General features: G+C 37.2%; 1 pseudogene; it reads right to left on the bottom strand.

Moving 5' to 3' along the window:
- Positions 1-23045: 23045 nt before the first annotated feature.
- On the bottom strand, positions 23046-24256 carry LOC113382849 (annotated as a pseudogene).
- Positions 24257-24614: the final 358 nt, after the last annotated feature.

Raw genomic sequence — 24614 nt, 5'->3', positions numbered from 1 at the left:
CAATCAGGCAACTGGGCAATTTATGACAAAATGTCCAATAAATGTTGAGATGTAAAATTTCTGGGTGTCGAAGGAAATCAAACGAAATTTCATTTATTTTTTATAAAGATTGAAAAAAAAGTTGGTATGTTTCGAACGTACGTAATGAGACAAAATCGACTTCGTTTTGATAAAATTAAATTTTAGTTCGTTTTAATTTTATTTAAACATTCATTTTTTATATAAAAATGATATTAAAGTCTTTTAATTTGAATTTTATTTTCATATTCTTATTGTTACATAATTATTTGAAATTAAAAATATATATATTTTTCTTATACCATTGAATTCACTGATAGATTTTTATTTTGCAAACTAAGGTGATAACAGTTAATTTAGGGAATTTCGGGCTTTGGAAAAACCCGATTAAATTCATTTGTGAACTTTCGGTATAAATATTCCTGCTTGTTGTCATTCATGACAATAGTTATCATAACAAAACAAGGATTAATGCATTAAACGCAACGTTACCGTAACGTAATCTGATGTCATGTTGCAATATGACTGTTTTTGGTGGGATTTTTCGCGGAACTGTCATGACGTTGATGTACAATAGTTGTTTGCAAGTAACTCTGCTATTTTGTACTAGATGGCAAGGGGCCGCATAAGAACCTCCCGGAGGCCGCATGCGGCCTCGAGGCCGCAGGTTCCCCACCTATGCCATATACCCCTATTATTGAGAGTTATAGTGTTTACCATAACGTCAGTAGCGTTATACCTCACTTTAATTGGTTCCATAAGATCTTGATGATATTGTGTTTTTCGTTTGTGAGCCAGTCCCAGGTCGCTAGATCCGCTGACAACTTGCGCGTCTAGAAGTATTGCTCGGTTGTCGTGGATGGCTATAAGGTCAGGTTTCCTGGTCCCTTGGTTGGTCTTAAATATCGGCTCGGCCTCAACCGTAGAGTGGTGTTTCTCCAAGGCCCTTTTGACGTAGTTAACTACTGCGTTATAGTTTATAGTTTATAGTTTATAGTTTATAGTTTGGTGAAAAGTCTCAGACATAAAGAAATTTCACCTCTAAACGCTTTATTGTACGTTACATAATCATGAACATTACCACTCAACTTCTGAGTGACTTTGAACATGGGTAACGCGTATTTAAGCTAAAATATGACAAAAAAACAAAACAAAAAATTATATCTATATATATATAAATATATTATATATATATATATATATATATATATATATATATATATATATATATATCGGAGATCATGAAACCGCAAGTGACGCGATCCGAGTTCATCCCAAGTCTGGAATGAAAAGAAAAATTAGATATGTTCAGTTGAGACCAACTGAAACATTTTAGATAATAATCAATGAATGTTTTCAGAATATGATGCACAAATTAATATCTTCGTTTTGGGCACCGTTAGAAGATCAGGAATAATAAATGCAATGTCGACAGTTAATGATAGAAAATAAACTTGAATCAATCCTGTCCGTCAACGTGCGTCAAATTCTAATGTGGATCTGCAAAAAGGAAGAAGCGCAGTATCAAAAAAGAAATATACTAATAAATTAATTTGAATAAAAGATAATTTATATAGAAAGGGTTGGTAAAATTTATTAAATAATAAAATTTAGGGAAAAGATGACACGAATGAGAGGCAGATGATTACTAAATTATCATTGGCTAGCAAAGTATTGTTTAATATCAAAATTAACAAATTCTGAAATATCATAGAAATATTGAGCTTTTAAGAATTTTACTATAGTATTGTGGAATTTATGATTATTTAGTTTTCGTATGTGAAGTGGTAGTAGTGTTAGAACGAAATATCGAGTACTGAGTAAATACGAAAAATCGATACTTTGCGGTCGATAGTGAGTACTTTTGGTATCGATTTTTTAGCTCGATCTATTTGCCAATATCGATCTTTTTCGTCGATAGTACTCAAAAAGAATCGACAGCGTAATCTATGAACACCACTCAACCACCAACTATGAAACCACTCATTTTGCGAAATGCAATAGTGGCAATGCGATAGTCTTCCTAGGTGGTCACAATTGTTCAAGGAAGTGTCAAAAAATGATCCCGAAGGGTCATTAGTCTCAGAATTATTAAGTTCTTGAAGAAACTTGGACACTTGGCTTTTATATTTTGGAGAACGCCTTTGGCCATTTATGGCCTCCAGAGTTCGCCCTGGTATTAAAAGTTGGAGCGCTTTATTTATATGACTGGTGCCTTGCTTCACCAAATTTGCCTCATCTTTAGCCATGAGCGCCTGTTCTTAATCTGTCCATCGAGCCTTTTTCGTGTCAATTTGAGCGAGCTCATTATCATACCAATCTTTGTGCACCTTTTGTTCGTGAACACCACGACCAATAGTTGTTTGGAAAGATTTGCCGCATTGTGGAAAACGGCACATATGACCTCCGGATGCAGTCAGTATGGGTGAGCCAGTGGGCTTACCCGGGTTATTAGTTTCATCCGAGGCTATATTATTTAGTGTTGGACCGACTGTTGTTTGGGAACGAGAGGGGTGGCAGCCTCCCAAGTCCACTGTCGCAGCGGTGGCTCTTAGTTCCCCCAAAGGGGGCTACGTGCTTGACTGCGGTTTCAAAGATTTCACAGTCTTCTACGCAACCGGCCTCGGAGAGGCCACGTGCTCGACCTTGGCTTCAATGAAACCGCAGCCTCTACCACCAACCAAGAGAGTCATAGTTACTCCCGCCATTTACCCACACTTGCTTGAATTTCTTCACGTTGACATTGAGCACTGGGCAGAAATCACATTGCGTCAACACCCGCTAGGGCCATCGCAATGCTTTGTTTTAATTAGACTGACTGACAGACCGAGGCCGGCACAGAAACCTCGCAGCAAGTCCGCGGAGGGCTAAGTCACAAGGACAATTTCACCTTGCCCAGGCCCGGCATATCGGCCTACGCCCGCTTCTCAACCAAGCCCGGCACTCCCCGATCCTCAGAGCCAATCCTTATCCCGAAGTTATTGATCTAATTTGCCGACTTCCCTTACCTACATTTATCTATCGACTAGAGGCTCTTCACCTTGGAGACCTGCTGCGGATATGAGTACGAACTGGCGCCACACCTACCGTGGCCCTCTCCTGGATTTTCAAGGTCCGAGGGAAAGACACGGACACCGCCGCATCAGCGGTGCTCTTCGCGTTCCAAACCCTATCTCCATTCTAGAGGATTCCAGGAAACTCAAACGCTCATACAAAAAAGCAAACTCTCCCCGTATTTTCCGACGGCGTCTCCAGGTCATTTTGGGTTACCCCGACGAACTCTCTTGCGAGGGCCCGACTTGTTAACGGTTCCGCTGCCAAATTTTGGAATGGTAACCGGATTTCCTTTCGCCGGATGGGTGTGAAATTTTATTCAAAATAAAATACACCAACATCAACATAGGATTTCTCCTGGGCTTAGGATCGACTGACTCGTGTGCAACGTCTGTTCACGCGAAACCCTTCTTCACGTCAGTCCTCCAGGGCCTCGCTGGAGTATTTGCTACTACCACCAAGATCAACACCGATGGCGGCTCCAGGCAGGCTTACGCCCAAACCCTTCTGCGCACACCACCGCGACCCTCCTATTCACCAGGGCGTCAAAACGAACGTATAATGAACGCTTCTCATGCCCTGGCGGCCGAGTATAGACACGACGCTTCAGCGCCATCTATTTTCAGGGCTAGTTGCTTCGACAGGTGAGTTGTTACACACTCCTTAGCGAATTTCATCTTTCATGGCCACCGTCCTGCTGTCTTAAGCAACCAACGCCTTTCATGGTATCTCATTAGCGTCGTTTAGGCGCCTTAACTCGTCGTTTGGTTCATCCCACAGCGCCAGTTCTGCTTACCAAAAGTGGCCCACTAGGCACTCTATTTTAAATCTCTGGCTTCACTATTCAAGCAAGCCAGAGATCTCACCCATTTAAAGTTTGAGAATAGGTTGAGGTCGTTTCGGCCCCAAGGTCTCTAATCATTTGCTTTACTGGATGAGACTCGCTTATCGAATGCCAGCTATCCTGAGGGAAACTTTGGAGGAAACCAGCTACCAGATGGTTTGATTAGTCTTTCGACCCTATACCCAGTTCCGACGATCGATATGCACGTCATAATCGCTACGGTCCTCCATCAGGGTTTCCCTGACTTCGACCTGACCGGGCATAGTTCACCATTTTTCGGGTCCTCGCGTGTACGCTCTGAGTGCGTCTCTTCTCGCAATGAGAGTGACCGTAGATGCGGTCCGTCATCCCTCAGTTTACTTAAGCAAACCTTTACGTTCATTGCGCCTTTAGGTTTTGTATTTCCCAATGACTCGCGCACATGCTAGACTCCTTGGTCCGTGTTTCAAGACGGGTCCTGAAAGTACCCAAAGCGAAAGAATCGCTGACCGGTAATAGAGTCCGTCCGAGGACACGGTAGCTAACAGCTCGAGGCGGCATCGATGCCGGACCAGATACGACGGCCAATAACCGTCCGTGCTTGCAACCGGCCGAACGCTTAAAAGCGACCCTATACCATATCGTTTATACCGCCTGGGAGTCGACCGGAGTCGGGTTGCTCAGGTTTAGGTACAATTTATTTATTAGATCGCGTATTGTTTTATATTGTTTAGTTGATTTTTCATCTTCACTTAGAGGCTCTCATATCACTGTCCTTTTCATAACTGGATATGGAACATGGAAACAGCATTCCTTGTTTCGCTATCCTTTGTAACATGTCCTTCCATGTTTATGTATTTGCAGTTTGAAATATGGATTATCAGGATTATACTGACCCGTAATGAATCTATCAATAAAATTAATAAAAAAAAATTTTATTGCTTTCATCACAATTTGTCTCATATTTTGGTTCATTATTTAGCCATAATAATATGTGCTTATGGGGGCTGCCGCGCTGTTGAAACTCGACTCGTTCGTAGCTGTCTACCACCTCATACTCGCCGAAAATACTGTTTGTCGCAGTAAGTAACTGGATTGTTCCTAATCAATGAGGTTTTCGTATTATAATTCAATGCGTACGCTTCACGTAGAGACATATTTTTATTGTATTCGCCGTATTTAATTAATGTTTTCAATAAATCAGGCCATTGTGACTCAGCAGCAGATAACGTTAGAAAAAAAGTGGGCCAGCCCAACTGTCGAATCACAGCCAATAGTTTTTTTTCTTATCTTCCCAAAATGCTGGCGACGATCTGATATTCTTTAAAAACCTATAACCGTCATCAAATTTTACTAGATCATTCACAAAATTGGAATCGATAACATCTGCTGCAATAATTTCTTTTGTGGCATTTTTTTTATCGCCTTGAACAAATATTTATATTTGACATGCAGGCAATCTCGTGACTTTTTTTGCCATAAATAAGATACGAGTCGGAATACATAATCGCCGATCAAAGCGCCTAACTTCTGAACGGGCGCGATCTTCATATGATATACTTTTAGATGAGGAAAATGAAACCAAATATCTTGGGAAAACATAACTCATCCAAATCTTCCATTTTGTGCCAAGGCAACGGGTATTTGCTCTGACCTGGATGAATTTGCTACATTAGCATTATCATCAATGAGCAAGACTTTCATCATTATTTATTTGTGTGAAATCAATAATAGGTTGTGCTGATGAATTATTATCTTCCTCAAGGGTGACCGATTCCGTTAATTTATCATCAAAAATATCCTTATCATTCACAATTAAATCTATATTTTCAATATTATATTCAAAGTTGTCTAGATATTTTTTATCTACCTGCACATTATATTTTAAATACAAAGGTGCCGTAATTAAATATCTTAGCGCTTCACAAATTAAGCCCGGTCTTACAGATTCAAACATATAATCGCTCTTATGACTGACATTTCCTTTTAATTTAATTTGAATTGTTTTCATTTGATTTAATTTTCTCGGGAGAACTTTTTTTTTATTATTTATTATTTAATAGACAATCAGAAGATAATGTTTCTATTAGCCTATGTGATAAGTTATATTTGGCGTTTAGAGGTCTCCTCCATTGAAGAGATCTTCTGCTAGAATTAATCTACGGCTGTCTGTTTATAATTCAATATTGCAGGTTCTTTGGCCATTTCTTATTGAGTCTTCTTGTTTGAACCATTTTGATGATGATTTGTATTTCAGCGTTCGAATGATCATCGATTTTGTTATGGTAAGAACAGCACCGGGTCTTTATAATTTCATTTACAGTTTTAATTTCCAGGTCCCTGTGGATGGTTTCATTTGTTACGTACCAAGGCGCATCTACCATTGCTCTTAATATATTGTTCTGGGTACGCTGTATAATTTTTATGTTTGATGCACTTGCACATCCCCATAATTCTATTCCGTAGCTCCATATTGGTACTAGTACGGTTTTGTATATTAAAGTCTTGTTTGCGTATGACATTTTTGATTTTCTGCCTAATTGGTACAGTTCAGTACAATTGTTTGAATTTTTTCATCGTTTTTTTGCTCTTTTGTTTGATATGGAGACCCCATGTGAGTCTACGGTCTAGATGTAGTCCTAAATAATTAATGCTAGTACTAGGAGGAATTTCGATGTTATTTATAAATACGGCCTCACAGTTTTGAGTTATCGTTGTAAACGTGATATGTTTTGATTTGTCTTCATTTATACTTATTTTCCATTCTTTGAGCCATTCTTCAAGTGCGAATAGATGTTCTTGTAAGTTTAGAGATGCGATTATTGGATCTTGATGTGTTGCCATGATCATTGTCCGAATGTACCCGTGATTGTGTTGTTATGTGTTAGTAAGTCGTGCGTATATATTGTGTATAAAACTGGTCCTAATACACTACCCTGTGGTACTCCCGATTTTCTTAGATGAAAGTCTGATACATCGCTTACTCTTGTCCTGAAGTATCTACCAGTGAAGAATGACTTCAGTATTTTATATAATTGATTGGGTAAGCATTTTTTAATTTTGGCTATCAACCTATCATGCCACACTCTATCGAATGCTTCTTTTACGTCGATGAGTACCGCAGAGCAATACTCAATGTCTTCAAAAGCTTTGTGAATGATTGAAGTTATCCTATGAGCCTGTTGTATAGTGGAGTGAGATTGTCTAAAACCAAATTGTTGATCTGGTATCGCGGTAAGATTTTCTTGGATTCTTACTAGTAATATTTTTTCCAATAGTTTAGATATAACCGATTGAAGACTAATTGGTCTGAATGAATTAGGCATATGACTAGGTTTACCTTCTTTTTGTATCATTATTACTTCAGAGTTCTTTAGGTCCTTTGGCCAATATCCCAAACGTCGCACTCCATTGAATATATAAGTCAGCATTATTAGACCTTTTCTTGGCAGTTCTTTCAAAATTTTAGCATCCAATTAATCAATTCCTGGACATTTCTTGTTATTTAAGAGTGGAATTTGTCTCTTAATTTCTTTGTGTAACCTGTTTAATGTTTTCAGTAGTGCTTATCTCATTAATTTTATCAGATACTCGCGGTTGTTGACTATTTTCATTTGGAGTAAATACGTTTCTTAGATAGTCCGCAAACATATTCGCCTTTTCTTGATCGCTAATTCACTCCTAGCCCATGGTCCTTCCAAACCTAATCTTATTGCCGAATTAGTTGTTATAGGTCTTCTAGTTTTTTTAATTGGTATCCAAATCGTGTTATCATACTTGTTAAGATTAGTAATATAGTTCATTATGCCAATTTCTCTCCACTGTTTTAATTCATGTTTGAGTTTTCTTGCCAAATTATTGTATATTGTTTTGTCGTGCTGGTTATGAATTCTTGGCCAAACATTTCTTGCCTTCCGCTTTTCCTTTATAAGCTGCCTAATTTCCATTGGTACGTTGATTTCCAGTCTAGTTTATTGAAGAGTACCTATAAATTGTTCCGTTATTTTGTCGAGATCGTTTTCATTTTTAATTCTTACTTTAAGGTTGATTTTTGAATCAATTACATTTCTAAAACACTCCCAACTTGTTTTGTGGTTGTATAGTTTGCGTTGTACCTTCAATTTTATTACATTAGTACTTAGTGCCAGAATTATGGGCGTATGATCCGAAGATAGGTCTTCATTACTTCCTATATCAATGTAATTGCTTGAAATATTTTTTGTTATAAAAAAATCTAGCAGATCCGGTATCTTCTGTATGTCTGTTGGACAGTAAGCGGGACTCCCAGTTGATATTATGATCTAGTTTTTCTCACATATTAACTCTGCTAGTTGTTTACCTTTTGAAGTCGTGGGTCTCGAGTCCCATATTGTATTTTTAGAATTGAAGTCCCCACCAACTATAAATTTATTTCCTAATGTTTCAAAATATTCTTTATAATCGTTTTACTTTAGATTATATCGTGGAGTGCAGTAGATGGCTGAAACAATCATATTATGTTCGCAACATTTTATTTTAACTGATGTTGCCTGTATATGGTTTTGTTGATATTTTGCTAACTCATAGTGTTCTATTGATGATTTTATTAGAATACCAGCCCTAGCATGTACTGTGTTGTCAGGATGATTAGTACCATAAAAGTTTTAGAATGGAATTCTTATGTATGAAGACTCTGTGAGATGAGTTTCGCTTATTAATAAAATGTCAATCATTTGTATTTGAAGGAACATAATTAATTCATTTAGATGATTTAGAATGTCATTTGCATTCCATTCAGCAATCCGCAGTGAGTTAGCCATTATTTCTTAACCAAAATAATGAACATCTGCATGATGATATTATTTTGTTCCATGAGTTTAAACATATCTCTAAAACTGTTCAAGAATTCCTGTAGTACCGTACTTGTTTCGGGCCCACTGATTGCGTTTCTTTGTTGATTTCGGGGGAGAACATTTAAAATATCGTTTATTTGGACAGATATATTAACAACGCTCCCTTTCAATCCTAACTGGGGATTTATAATGCGCGATTTCACGATTAGTTCTCATGCGTTCTATATTAACATGGTTTCCATTTAATCTAAATTCTCTGTTTCGACGCATAACCCTATTACGAAAAATATTATTTCGGTTTTCGTTAATAGAATAATTTTGACACTGTCTTAATTTGTTATTGCGTACCTTATTTTGTTCGTTTTCACGATGTCTATACAAATAATTTTCTCGTAAATGTACATTTCGCTTGATGTTATTTGTCAATTCGTTTGTGCGATAGGGTTTGTTAGATCTTCACTCGCTATTTTGTCTGATATTTCGATAATTTTCGCTCATTCTATATTGATGATTTTGGCGGAGAATTTTATTACGTACGGTATTTTTAATATTTTCTAACTGCTTATAAGCATACTTTTTACGGAGAATCCTATTACGTTTAATATTGTTGGAAATTTCTGATTGCTTATATTGTCCCTCCCTTAAAAATTTCATACGCAACTCGTTTCTCCTACGAATAACATTGTCTTCCCGTCTCCTTGCGATATATTCAGCCATTCTTAAACTTTCATTTTTTCAGGCCCAGATCTCTTCTGCTGTGAAAGCTTTAGTTAGTGGGTTATTGTTTCCATCTCCCACCGGTGTTATTGGGGGTATAACTCCTGGCATGGCTTCTGACGGTTCTGGAATCCGGTTGTCTTCGGTAAACCGCCTTGAAGTATCCGTGGAGGAAATTGGGCTCAAAGAGACAATACGCTCTTTCTTTGTTTTCTGTTATTTCCCGTAATGCCCTTTTCCTATCTCACCTATATACTTTTTGTATTCGAGCAGCAGCAGCAGGGTCAAAAGTCATTTTGGGGTTCCTTCTCTGGCGGTATCTTTGGCTAGTATTTGGTTGATGTCTGCGGCCTGTTGTGTTCGTGTTTTGAGGGCTCTCCGGCGGCTTGAATAATTCCGATATTACTTCAATTTCGTTTTCCAGTTCATCCGGTGTTGTAATTGCACCGATTCTTCGGCAGGCCTCGGATTGGAAATCTGTCAACTTCTTCCGGTCGTTGTCTGTTCATGAGAGCTTGCGCCCAATCCTGCGTCATTCGCTCAGATAACATGGTTAGCGGCATGTACATAGCACAGATAACATCGTATTCATTGTAGCAAGGTTAAAAAGTTGTTTACAAGTAATATACGGAATTATTTAGGCAGGATAGAAAGGTTTGTAGAGGGTATAATATAATAGTTTCGTTATTTTCTTGTCTTTCTTCAGCCGTGGTACTGTCTGCATCCCGTGTTGTGCTTGACGTGCATGTCGCGGGACCATTTCATGGTGTCAGACACCATCAAACGCTTCATTAAGCGTCGAGTATCGTTTCCCAATCTCAACGGCAATTAGGGTACTAACGTTGTTTTTGTCATAGCTCCCGAGCTGAGATCCTAGGCATGTAGGTGTTTGGCTAAAGCGCTATATTTCCTTATTTTTTTGCTCTAGCTGTATTGAATGCCTGGAGTCGGTTTTCAAATGTCACTGTCACGTCCACAATTAGCGCGGTCTTCTGCGCCTCGACCAATATGACTAAGTCCGGCCTTTCTGTGCCAGGATATTCCGGAATTTGTTGGTTAACGTATGTCTTAGCGTTAGGCGGCACTTTCATCGCCTGTGTGAGACGATTTAAGATAGAGTTGTGTTTTTTAGTCATAGTGACGAATTGCAAACGGCAGTGGTTCAGCACGTGCGGCCGCGTCTCGTTCTGGTGGTCGCATCGTCTGCGCCGTTTGTCGTTCTGGCCGAATCTTCGGCACCCGTTCAGTTACAGTACGTTCAGACCAGACGGGCTCTATGTATCAAACGCCAGTCGGCGAATTTCGTAAACCTGCTATATCTAATAAAGTGGTTGGAGACAGAGTTGGCCGATGTCATTTTCATAGCTTTTTCCTGGTCAGGTTTTTGAAGCAGCTTGGTTTTGATGTAATTCCGAGCCGCTGATCTCAGTGCGGCTTTCGCGCTCTGTCTTTCAATGCACTTGTCGTCGGCGTGAAGCGGGTCTAGTTCGAGTCGGAAGTTGATTTTCCCTTTGAGACGTCCCTTGTTTGAGCCGTTGATATATTTCGTAAGTTCTTTCTGCGTAGCCTCCCTGATTGTCTTTTTCTTGACGACTTCCTTCAGTGCTGCTAGGCTGGCTTCTGCGACGCATATGTATCTCCATAAGAGTTTTTTAGCGGCTTTTCCGGCTCTACTTCTTGACCTTGTCATAATTTCAGAGCTAGAGGCTGAAGAGGGGGTTGTACTCCTGGTCGCTACAGTTTTGAGTTTCGTTTGGGTGGTCGATGTAGGCCTGTTGGTCGCAGCCTGGATATTTGAGCTAGCTGTAGACGCGGACTTTGGTGGAATGTTGGGTGTTGGTTTGGTCGGATTGTTTTGGTTCGTCGTATTGGCCTTTTTCCCACGGCCTTCGCTTTTCATAAGGTGCCCCCTAAATTTATCGAAGTTGTTAGGTTGTATAGCAAGCATTTGTATTTGAGTATAGCGTGGTGCTCTTTCCTCAAATGCATCATTAATTTATCTTTCTGGGCGTATACTTTTCTGCATTTGGGGTAATGTATTTTGTCACCTTTAAATGGTAGGCTTAGGTAGATGATCTCAAATTCCGCAGATGTGGTATTTTCTGTGCTGAGCGAGAGTCTGAGGTCATAATCCCGAGGTTTTGTAGGCTTGCGTCCTGGTAAGCTTTTTTGGAAGCTCATGTAGTATCTGTTTTCTTATTTGGGGTAAGTTTTCCAATGACATTTCATGCATATCAGCATTTATTCATTCGTTCATTCATATGTTGGTGTATTTTGGTTAAAAAAAAAATATATATGTACACACACTTATACATACAAACATGAGTTAAAATATAAATATATGGACCAACATAAATATATATGCAGAACATAAATATAAAAATAAAAATAAATAAATAAATAAGTATAAGAGAAAAAATAATGCAATAACGTACAAAATAGTAATAATTTACATGTTATGGATTTAGTTTGAGTGTCATAGCAATCCTACAGTTCGGGATTGCGAGGTGAAGTTTAGAGTTGCTAGTTAATTACTTATTATGTAGAGGAGGTCGTGTAATGATGATATTGATAATGTTATGAGAAAAAGGGACATGTGCAACGCTCTATATGTATGTTTGTACGTATGAGGTGCGAGAAAATGTCGAAATCGTAATTATAGCTGTGATATAGTATGTTTGATCTTAGTTGACCGTACTAATGTCCGCGGAGGCAGGTTTCAGCGTGATCAATCGCGCGTGCGGTACACTCCGCGACAGAATGCATCGAGCAGATTTGAACGTTTGATATAATAGCAATTTCGCGCATGCGTTCTACGATTCTTCTTTCTCTTCTCTCCGTTGCGCTCGTATTAGGGCCCGTCTAGGTTCGAGGCTCTGGCTGTCGATTTGTTTGGGAGTTTTTTTTTGTCTGCCACGGCTCCTATTTCTATTAAACTTGGCCACATGGGATTTTGTCGCTGATTACTTTGGGTAGTCGGGCTGGCAGATCTGTGTCGGCTCTTATTTCCACCAAGCTGGGCTACCTCGGAATTTTGTCGATAGATAGAGCTGGTGATTATGTGGCGGTTCTTATTTCTGCCAAGCCGGGCCATATTGGTATTTCGTCGCTGGCTCCTCCTGATATCGAAGCTGGTGGGTCCGGTTCCGGTGGCGTCTCTAGTAGGGTAGGCATCCGGTTTTTGCGTGCTTGTCTCTTTGCGTGTACGTTTTATCCTCTTTAAGTGGCAGACTTAGGTATATGACCTCAGACTCTTTTAAGGTTGTATTTTCTGTATTAAGTGAGAGTCTATGGGCATAGTTTCATGGTTTTGCAAGTCTGTGTTCTGGCAGGCTCATTTGAAAACTCCTGTAGTATCTACCGCGTTGAGGGTATGTTTTTTCACGACATTTCATTTATGCTTGAATTTATTCATTCATTCATTCATTCGTATGTTGGTTTAACGTAAACATTACAGTGGAGTGTGTCGCGTATAGTTTTAAACTGTAGTGGTAAATATAAATAAATAATAGTAAATAAGAAAAAAAAAACACACACACATATATATATATATCATACAGACCCAGAATAGCGTGGTGCTCTTTCCTCAAATGCATAATTAATTTATCTCTCTGGGCGTATGCTTTTCTGAATTTGGGGCAATGTATTTTGTCATGTGGTATTTTCCGTGCTGAGCGAGATTCTGAGGTCATAATCCCAAGGTTTTGTAGGCTTGCGTCCTGGTAAGCTTCTTTGGTAGCTCATGTAGTATCTGTTTTCTTATGACATTTTATGCATATCAGCATTTATTTATTCGTTCATTCATATGTTGCTTCATATTCGTTAAAAAAAAGGAAATATATATGTACACGATATATTGGCCAACATAAATATAAAAATAAAAATAAATAAATAAACATAAGAGAAAAAATAATACATTAACGTACAAAACAGTAATAATTTAAAACATGTTCAGACTGAACTTAGTGGTGACGCTCGATGGCGTTTCTCGTCCACATGCAGCGTTGCACATTTTCTTGCGTTGAGCTTTAGTCCACACCATTCTGAGACCGCAGTTGTGACGTTAATTAGTTCTTGTAGCCCTTCTACACTGTCGGCCATCAACACGAGGACGTTGTTGGCAATGCCATTTGCATTGTAGTCTTCTCCTGACATTTTGGATTGAAGATTTCTGCGTGTAGTTATGTTCGCTGCAACCTTCGTAGGGCATAAATCCCTTCTGCGTGGCCGAGACCCGATTGTGCTCTTTGCACGATCTGTCGAAGCGTTCTGCCAAAACTGAGGCATACAGCTTTCCCAGTTCGAAGCGCAATGGGCCTCCAGCTCGTAACTTTGTCCAAGTCTCTTTTCTTTGGAATGAGTATCGTCTCTGAAGTTAGCCACGAGCGGGTAGTGTATTTAAGTCGATGAGTTTGATTGAACAGGGCCGCCAAGATATGTGCCCTGGGTCGCATTTTTCAACAGCCAATATCCAATTCCTTCGGGACCCGGCGCTGTTACATTTTTGATGTTAGGGCCCAAATCTCTTCTGCTGTAAATTGTTTCGCTAGAGGGTTGCTGATCCCTTCATCCACCGGTGGTATTGGTGGGATTACGCTAGATCTGTTTAACGACGGTAAGGGCTGTTTGCGGTACACGGCTTTATAGTAATCGAAGAGGAATTCCGGGTCGAAGCGACAGGAGGTCCTTTCATTGTTTTCTGTAATTTGTCGAAACGCCTTTTTTTTAACTCGCCTGTATACTTTTTGAATGCCAGCAGTAGCGGCAGGGTTGAAGGTCATTTCTGCATTCCTCCTACGGCGTCGCCTCTGACCGGTATTGGGTCTGCATCTGCGACTAGTCTCGTGCCGAGTGTCAACGTTTTCTTTCCGCTTGATTGATTTGGTTAGGTCTTCGATCTCTTTATCCAAGTTGGCCGGTGTTGTAATAGCCTCAATTCTCCGGCAGACCTCGACCAGGAATTTCGTCAGTTTTGGAGCAAGCAGTTGAAGGCGTACGGACAGTTCTTTCGGTTGTTGTTTGTTTGTGGACGCCTTCTCCCCGCGATGGAGTCTCGCTTGGCCGGGAGTTGGTTTCTTCTATTATGGTTTTTATATCGCGCAGGCGTTCCGCAATTTCCTTCTCCATTTCTTTCACCGTCACCGCTTCGTTCTCATTCGAAACCACTTCGACCGGAAGAGTTATCTCTTCATTTGCTTCATGTATCCTCTTCCGCGGCGACTCTTTTCACTACTAAACTGGGCCACATTGGGAGTTCATCGTTTGCGAAGCGTTCCAGCTTCGGTGGCGTCTCTGCAATGGTAGGCAACTGGTTTCCGCTTGTTCTATTCGTGGTGATTTCTGCTAGACTGGGTCACAGCGGAATATCGTCGCCGGCTTCCTTGCGCAGTGGTCCTGGCGGATTAAGTACTGGTGATATCTCAGCCGTGGTGGATTCCCGGCTTCCGTTTGTTTTGTCTAGAGGCGTGCGTTTAGTTTTCCAAATAATCCTACCGCCCTTCTGTCCACGGTCTGTTTGATTTTTCAATACGAGATCATTTAGACAATAGATGTCCTTTAGCAGCCTAATGAAATAATATAGGCCAACTGATGCGATAGAATCTTCACTTTTCCTGTTGGATTTTATTTAATTTTCTGAATCGGAATCTGATTTGTTTTTTAATCTTTTTCTAGGATTTATATAATTTTCCTTGTGGGCTGGATTTTTATCTTTTCACACAGGGATTATGCTATGTCTAATTACAGTCCCATTCTTTTATTTCTTGGTTGTGGGTTGAACTTGAATTCTTTTAGGTTTATTTAATGTCTTTATGTTTTGCAAAATAACCCTGGTCTTTCTTCTCCTATGAGTCCAATAGATCCATAAATTTATTGTTAACTAATGCCCCACTCTGGTTAGGATTCTTAATTTTCATATGAGGGAAATCTTTATCTTTGTTTATGCTGATAACATAAACTTTAACTGTTCTAGAGTATTTATCGCCAACAAAGATTTTCGTAGAAAGCTAGATATAGAAAGTAGATATCTCGAGTTTAAAATGTTGTATCAATGAGTAAATCACTATCTGCAAAGTTTGTATTCTGACCGCTATACTTATAATATTATTTAGTTATATGAATGGGTACATACACATTGCACACACACACACACACACACATATATATATATATATATATATATATATATACTAGCAAACCCGACGAACTCCGTTTCGCCACCAGATGGTTTCGTGAGAAAGATGAAGAAATTGTTTGTTTGTTTTTTATTTGTAAAGGAAAAATTTGATTTTATTATACAACAGTAATGAATTGTTTTTTAGTTGAACTTCTCTAAGTAAATGAAAGTGAATCCGCAAATTATCCGTTTCATTGAAGTGCTCTTTGGTAAACCACATTTTTTGTTTTTTGGTCTGACGTTAACACAAACAAAGCGGATGGTTTTCCAACTCGTGAACAGGCAACGTATAACTGCCCATGTGAAAAACAATGATTTTCTAAATAATCTATTTGAAATTTATCCCGCAAACACTAAGCGATTGGCCTTGCGACTTGTTATTGCAAACGCAAGGCGAACTGGAAATTGCAATCGTTTGAAGTCAAACGGAAGACCAGTCGGAATCATTGGTATGTCACCAAATCGCCAGCAATTTTTGATTGAATGGTGAAATTCAGTGCGTGTACATCATTATTCTTTGCGGAAAGAATTGCTCGTTGACTTAACCAAGCATAATTTTGATAATTCTCACTAATGCCATTACTCGAATTTTTAATTACGGAGCGTGAAGTTCCAGCAATAAGGCACGATGCCATGCACAACTAATTTTCTTAGCTATAAACCTTGCGGAGCCTGAGACCTTTCCAACGAATGGTTCGTGCGTTCTGGAGTTATTTCGTCAGGAAGGAAAACCCGACTTATTTTTATATATATAGAAGATATATATATATATATATATATATATATATATATATATATATAGTGTAATAGCAATCGATAATACTGTATTGTGCAATGGCAATGCTGATATGCCAATTAACTTAAATTCGATATCGATTGCAGCCATTATCACCATCAGCAAATATTTTAAATACGTCATCGTAAGGTGTTTGCAGTCCTACTTTTTGAGTATATAAACTATGGAACTGTGCGATTAGCCAGAGTCGCGGTATTAGTCGTATAAAGATAATTGTTAATTGTTGTAAGTGGGTGCTAATAAAGTATTGTTAAAAATGGTCAATCAGTGTTGTTCTTTAGAAGTGACAAGATATTTCAGCCAATATCTTAATAAGAACTCAAGGCAATCCGAAGCCTACTATTACTATAACCACCGCTCGGCAAGGCTGTATTGACTAGGAGGTCAATACGAACCACATTACCAACAACCCCATTACATTTCATGGTGGCAGCGGTGGTATACCTTGTAGTGAAGAATTAGTATTCGACGTTGCCTGTGAACGTGAAAATCGAGTTTTTTGCACCCCGGAGGCTGCAGACTCAAGGGCGGATCCAGCAACCCAGCGATACTAATTCGAGGAACTAAGGGTAGTAAGGTGGCGGCTCTACCAACACTGAACCGTGAGCAACCCGCAACGACAGCGACTCTCCCCAAGTGACAAATTTCTTTTCTTTAATCGGACATCACACTCCCCGAAGATGACAACTAATTCTACTAGACGTTCAGTCTTTCAAGAAAGGATCGACAATTTTACATTAACCGAAGCCGATCTTGGAGTTAATTCTGAGGCCTTAAATCTCGCTATACAACAAATCCCAAAATTTAGTGGTAAACCTTCTGAGTTAAATAAATTTATATTTTCTGTAGAAACATTTAGGCGCGGCCTAAATGCAGCAACTTGTTTAGAACTTCAAAAAAATACTTTAAATAAATTAGAAGGGGCTGCATTTCAATATGTTAGACGTTCTTATAATGTAACTTGGGAAGAACTTAAAAATCTTCTTTCGAAAAAATTCGGTGAGAGACGATCCGTGGCTGAATTACAATTAGATTTATCTAAATTAAGACAAAATGCTGGGGAAAGTGTGAGAAATTTTGCTCATAGAATAGAATCGATACTTGGATACTTAATCAAGAATCAATGTTTGATGACACTAGAGGGGCTGCAATGGAGTCCGCTCATAGCGAACTAGCATTGGCAATTTTTATAGACGGCCTTAGGCCCGAGTTAAGAATATCAGTTAGGGCCGCTAGGCACTGCGATTTACAGGAAGCTATATCAATGGCTATCCAGGAAGAACGGAATTTGGCTAGGAATGGTTATGGTCTATCTGGTTCAAGCGGATATACAAAAAATAAGGCTACACCGTTCTGCAAAAGATGTCGAGTCAAAGGTCACGACATTTCACAATGTCGGAGAAGAACTATGTTCAACGTGGATCATCAGGCTGGAGAATCCCAAACTAGCAGACAGAGCCATATTCATCGCAGCGACGCCGCACCCCGACCTCCCACTCCGAGATCATCATCCGCAAATCGCATGTCAAGCGGCAATAACACAAAAAACTGATCGGCGCCGGGTGTATTCAAAATCAAAAATACATTCGGGCGAATAATTATAAAGTATATAATGTAACTAGGAAAAATTTTATAGATAAAAATCTGATCGGTATCAAGGTAAATGATAAGAAGTGCATGCTTATATTAGACTCAGCAAGTGATGTGTCTATTATTAAATATAACAAATGCTCACCCAATTGTATCGTTACTAAAGATGTGTCAACATTGAAGGGCATTACTGGTGAACGCGTGTACACACAAGGTTCGGTATTGCTAAAATTTAAAATTGGCAATGTTGAGCTTGAGCACAAATTCACCGTCATATCCGATAATATTGACATAGATGCTGACGGTATAATTGGATTAGATTTTCGTTTAATATACAAAACTCAAATTGATTTTTCCAACAATTTTTTTACTATCACTGTTAACAACAATCTAATTTATGTAACAATGGGCAATTTCAATGACGATACGACACATCATATTGCTGATTCAACAAAAGCCATGCACTATACCGTCGGCGACCCAGAATCGTCGACGATGTCGTGCGCGAGCGAGAGCGATATAAAGCAAAATAATTGCAAGCATAAGAATGAACACATACAGATTCAATATTTCATATGATGGAAGTTGAGACCAAATTATGACCAAATGACCAATCAATGTCTAGTTGTAAAAATTTTCGGTGTCCCAGGCGATTGAACAAAATTTCATTCATATTTCTTGAACATTAGAGAAAAAAGTAAGTATATTTCGAACGTGAAATGAGATAAAATCGACTTTTGTTGCAAATTTTATTTCGTTTTCATTTTATTAACTTCCCGAAGGAGAAGTTTACGTTTTCATCAAAAAATCCGACTCGCTCATTTTATGTTTTCTCGACGTTTCAAGCCATTCTGAATCGAATGAGACCAAATTTAGAAAAAGTATGTGTGTGTGTGTGTACACAGATTTATTGCCGTAAATCGACGTTTTCTCCAAAACGGATGGACCGATTTCAAAAATTTAAAAGCCATTCTATGTATCTCGATGAGGACTAGCGTTTCTGAGTTTTGTGCGACAATCGACCCGGCCGTTTCTTTGTAAATTGCAGAAAAGGGAAAAAAAATTTCGTCCACGTTTTAACCCGCAATTTTGAATCGATTTTGAAAATTCAAAAATCATTCGATAGATATTGTTTGGGAATCGCGCTGATAAGTCTTTGGTAAAGATCGGCCGGGCCGTTTTCTTGTAATAAAGTTAAAAAAAAAAAGAATTTTGACGATTTTTATGATTTTTTTTTTGACGGTAGATACCATACTAGATCATACTAAAATATTACGGCTCTACGACAAGCCGTTTAATTTTAAAAATTTTCAAAAATTTGTATCGTTTTTTTGGCATTTGACAAAATTAAACCTTTGATCAACGTTTTCTCAAAAACGGCTGAACCGATTTCAGAAAATTAAAAGCCATTTGATGTATCTCAATGAGGACTATCGTTTGTCAGTTTTGTGAGACTGTCTGTCGAGCCGTTCCTTTGTAATTCGAAAAAAAGTGTTAAACTTTTCGTCCACATTTAACCTCAAACTACCAAACCAATTTAAAAAAATCAAAAACTGTTCGAAAGATATTAGTTTAGAATTGGAAGTAATTTAATATTAAAAAATCATCAAAATTTGAGAAAATGAGTAGCTTTGTTGACATTTATTAAAATTAAAATTAGACAATTTACTTAGTATAACGATAGAGTACACGGTCTTAATGAACATACTAAACCATTAAAGTCCTATGAAAACTGGTTCAACTATAAAAATTATTGATTTTTGAAAATTTGCTTTTAGAAAATACTCCAAGTTAACGAGTTCGTTTTCAATTAAGTTAACGAAATATGAAAGATCCGGCTCAGTGCGTCTGCGTTGGTATTGGAAGCCCCTTTTTTGTATTTTATTTCATATTGATATTCCTCCAGTTCTATGCGCCATCGCATTAACCGTAAACCTGGGTCTTTTGGTCCGTAATAATATAAAATTTAGTACCATGCACGTATGGTCGAAAATGCTGGACGGCCCACACAATGGCCAGAAGTTCTTTTTTTATAGTAGAGTAGTTTTCTTCGGCTTTATTGAGTGTGCGACTAGCGTAAGCAAAGCCCCAATGGCTTTGCCAGACGCGTCTGTGGTAAATGGAAAGTTAAAAGGAATCTCAAAATTAGGATATTTTTAAATAGGAGCAGTTGTTAAATGAGTTTTTAATGTTTCAGAAGATTTTTGTTGAGCGGATGTAATCGCATGAATATTCATTTAAAGTTTTAGGGAAAATTTCAGTACCAGAAACAATTATCAAATTTATAAAAAAACTTATATAAGAATAACAATTATCTCTGAAAGATTTTATATTAATTGTTTATTTAACTTAAATCCTAATATATGTAATATTGGATCAAACGACAATACATATTGGTACAATAAGTACAAGCTACCATCATCAATAATAAGATAATCGAGTATAAAATATGACAGAGATCAAATTACTCATAAACTATTTCTACAGCATATGTTATTAGTCTTTGGATTATTTTTCATTTATATAAGTATTATTTTGTTATTATTATTGTAGATATGGTTTTTATTGATTATTTTTACCATGATTAGAAATTTATTTATAAGTAAATATACTTTTTTATTAGTTAGTATTAAATATAAATGCATGTATTTATATCCTAGGATAGTTACACATGATTATATAAATTGTATAGAAATATGTATGTATAAACTAATAAAATGAAATAAATAATTTTTTAAGAACAAAAAACTTATATAAGAATGCATCGTCAAAAGTATTAATTAATGGTTGTTTATCCAATGAAATCAAAATTGGTAGGTCAGTAAGACAAGGATGTCCTCTCCAGATGATTTTGTTTTTGATCGCAGTAGATTCATTGCTTGTGGATTTGTCGAGGAAATTAAAAGGATTACAACTAATGCAAAAAAAGATTAAAGTATTGGCATACGCAGACGACGTATCCATATTAGCTAAGAATAATGAAGAAGAATTAAAAGCAATAAAAATAGTTGAAAAATTTTGCAGTATTTCGGGTTCCATGATTAATAAACAAAAATCAACGTTGCTTTCAATTGATAAAAAAAGACATAGAGAGAGCAATAATTTATTAGCAGAAGTTAAAAAAATTAAATATTTAGGCATGATTGTAACGAATAATTTAAAAGAAATGATTTATGAAAATTGGGAAATAATAATAAATAAAATAAGGATAACTTTGAACATAGAATTGTCACGGAGATTAAATTTGATTCAAAAGGATTGGCATGTCATATAGCCCAAGTGCTTTCCATGAGAACCTTAGATGCACAAAAAGTAGAATCATTAATAGGATACTACTTGTGGAATAATCATAAAATAAGAATAAATAGAAAACAATTAAGATTAAAGGATTCAAAAGGAGGTCTAAATTTAATAGGTACAAAAGAAAAAAGTGAAGCATTAATGTTAAGGCAAAGTGTAAAAAGCTATAAAATTAATAATATTAATAGTGAATTTATCAAATTATGGTCACAACCAGTGGCGTCGGAACCGCGTGGGCTGGGTGGGCTTGAGCCCCCCATGAATTTTGATGGGTGGGCTCAGCTACTGGTCTCAACAAAACAATTCATCAAATGTTATTAAAAAAAGATTGGAAGTAATAGCCAATAACCTAGAATGGGTTGATGGAGAAATAACGACAAAAAATATAATACATTAATTACAGAACATATTCCTAAAATAATAGAAGACAGATCTGAGTTCAATTGGGAAAATATTTCGAAAAATGTAAAGAATAAAAATATTCTAACAGGCTGGCAAAATTCGAATTATAAAATTGTAAATGAATGCGTAAATATGAAAAATAAGTTATATATTTTTTTTATTTTATTTATTTATTAACTTCCCGTAGGGTAAGCTATTGTAATGGGCCGAAAATCGAAATTGAAAATTTTTACATTTCTCGTCGTTAGGTTTCTGAACATTTTGGCATACCTCAGAAAAAATGGATGTTTGTGTGTGTATGTATGTATGGATACAATTTTTCTTCCACGTTTTCGGGCGCACGGATCAAACGATTTAAATGGTTAAAAAAACATTCGATTCCTATTGATGGGAAGATGTGCTGATTAGTTTTTGGCAAAGGCAGGTCTAGCAGTTACGGAGATAAAGAGCAATGAGTGCAGAAAATAAAATTCGAGTTTTTGAGAGAACGGAACATCCGATTTTAATGATCTAAAAAACATTCAATTCAAGGCAGACCCAGCCATTTCGAAGATACGGAGCTAAATGTGCAAAAAATGACAGTTTTTGAGAGAACTAAGCGTCCGATTTAAGTGATTCAAAAAACTTTCTTTTAAATTTTTTTTTGTATATCGAAAATAATTCAGATTTTATTTTTAATTCTGACTATAGTTCTAATATACTTTAAACAAATAATTTCAACTTTGCAATTCAGTTTATATAATTCTTATAAATATTAGACAATGTTACAATATTTATAATAATCTATTTGAAAACATTCAGTATTCCTCGAACATTTCATTACGGTACGGCAAGTTCCAGCAATTTGCCTTAAGGCACTATGCCATACACACCCTACTAGTTTATATGATATAATACGTACATACTGTATCTCAGTCAGACTGGTATGCATGCAATTATAACAAAAATAAATCTAACTACTTGGTATTGGTGTTTTGTCTTGAGGCAAGTTACATGAACTTTCCGATAGGTGTAAATAATCGACCTAATTAATAAAAAATAAAAATTTATGAGTGATTAAAAGTATTCCGAGTGGATTTATAACATATAATTGAAAACGAACAAACTCGTTAATTTCCGTAGAACTTTAATGCTTTAGTATGTTTATTACCATCAAATACTCTATTGTTATACCCAGGGCCGGCTTTAACACTACCAGCGCCTTGGGCGAGATTTCTACGGCGCCCTCCGCCTGCAATTCAAACCCATTTGGAAAAAAGAAAAAAAATCTAATGAAATAATCGTTTATTAAAAAAAATAATTATTTATTATAAAAGATAACCAGTTATTACACAAACACTAATAGAATTTTACTTTTCTGGCCTTTCTATCAGCGAACTCTTTTATAAGGTTGTCGTAGTAGATGTTTTCAGCAATTTCGTTTTCAATTGACAAAGTTGCTAAGTTTGTCAATCTAGATTGAAAAATCGCTGATCAAAGATAGGTTTTTATCAGCTTCAGCTTTGAAAAGCTCCGCTCCCCACTAGCAACCGTTACAGGTATAGTTAATAAAATTCGCAATGATATCCATACATTTGGATACAATTCTTGTAAGTTGAAATCGTTGATGAAATTTAATACAAAAATGGGAGTAACCACATTTTTATCAGGTAAAAAGGATGCCCGACTTATAAGTTCATCACACAACATACAACCATCTATGTCTGATTTAGAGTCTACAGTTAATTTTAATTGGAGATCACTACAGAGCTTGAGAAGGTCGCATTTTTCTGGAATCTGTTTAATATTGTACAAAAAAGACCAAGATTCCGAGTACTCATTTAACTGTTCGAACCTTTTATTGATTGAAATTTATATAGTGTCCAAAAGACAGTTGAAAATTTTTTTTCTGGAGAAGTTATAGGGTCATCGCGTGCAATTTCACCAGCTTGACGCTTAATACGACAAATTCTTGTTGTAGCTCGAAATTCAGGTTCAATTTCTAGTTCTTCGGCCAACTCCTTCGCAGTTAAAATAGCGCTTTTAAAGCCCGTATTTCTGTAGTCTTCCAAAAAATTGCAGCATTTTTTCAACATTTGTGTACATTTACCAAGATCCATATCTGTTGACTGTACAGATTTACTTACAAGATTTATTTGACGAAGTATGTCATACCAAACAACCAATGAAACTGTAAAGCAGAAATCTTTCAGTTGTTCGGCTAGTGTAGTAGCTTCATGAGGCACTTGAACATCAGTTTTCTGAGTTTCATGAGCCAAAGTAATCAAAGCATCATGGATAGTACTAATTTGATAACGAACTGATTTGACGCTACTTATTCTTGCTTCCCAACGAGTGTCAATGTGCTTTTTTATAGTATATAGTCCCAAGTGATCGGTTAGAAATTTCCATCGATGAACAGAAGCTGATTGGTCTGAAATATCACCCTTCATAGCTAATCGCAAGTGCTCCTGCATGACTAGATCAAATTTGGCTAGTAGTTGTACTAAGCCTAAGAACTTTCCGTAATTTGGCGTATATAGTTTGTCAGAAGTGCCTCTGAACGCCATATTGTTTTCGGCTAAATAAAGTGTGATATGCATCAATCTAGATAAAACATTATTCCATCTTGTAGTTTCCTTTCTAATCAAGTGTTGCTTTTGGCAGTCTTTTGTTTTCCCTATTTTTAATCGTAGTTCAGCTTCAATCCATGAAAGGTAAAACTTCTTATGAAAAGTGCTATTTTCATGATTTTTTAATATTTCAGACAAGTATTTCCAGTTGTTATACCCTTCAGATACTAAGTTCGACGTTGAGCTACTATCAAGTAGTCTACAACAAAAGCAATGAACTCGATCCTTAGAAACGGAGTACATTAACCAAAAGCGCTGAATTGTTTCATTGTTTGCAAGAATTTTTGTGAAATGA

This window comes from Ctenocephalides felis, unplaced genomic scaffold (genome assembly GCF_003426905.1).
Source record: "Ctenocephalides felis isolate EL2017-DRISC unplaced genomic scaffold, ASM342690v1 CF-g0.4_SCAFFOLD_03570, whole genome shotgun sequence".
NCBI classification, from domain to species: Eukaryota; Metazoa; Arthropoda; class Insecta; order Siphonaptera; family Pulicidae; genus Ctenocephalides; species Ctenocephalides felis.
The sequence above is the reverse complement of the archived record's forward strand: the minus strand, read 5'-3'. Positions and strand labels throughout refer to the sequence as shown.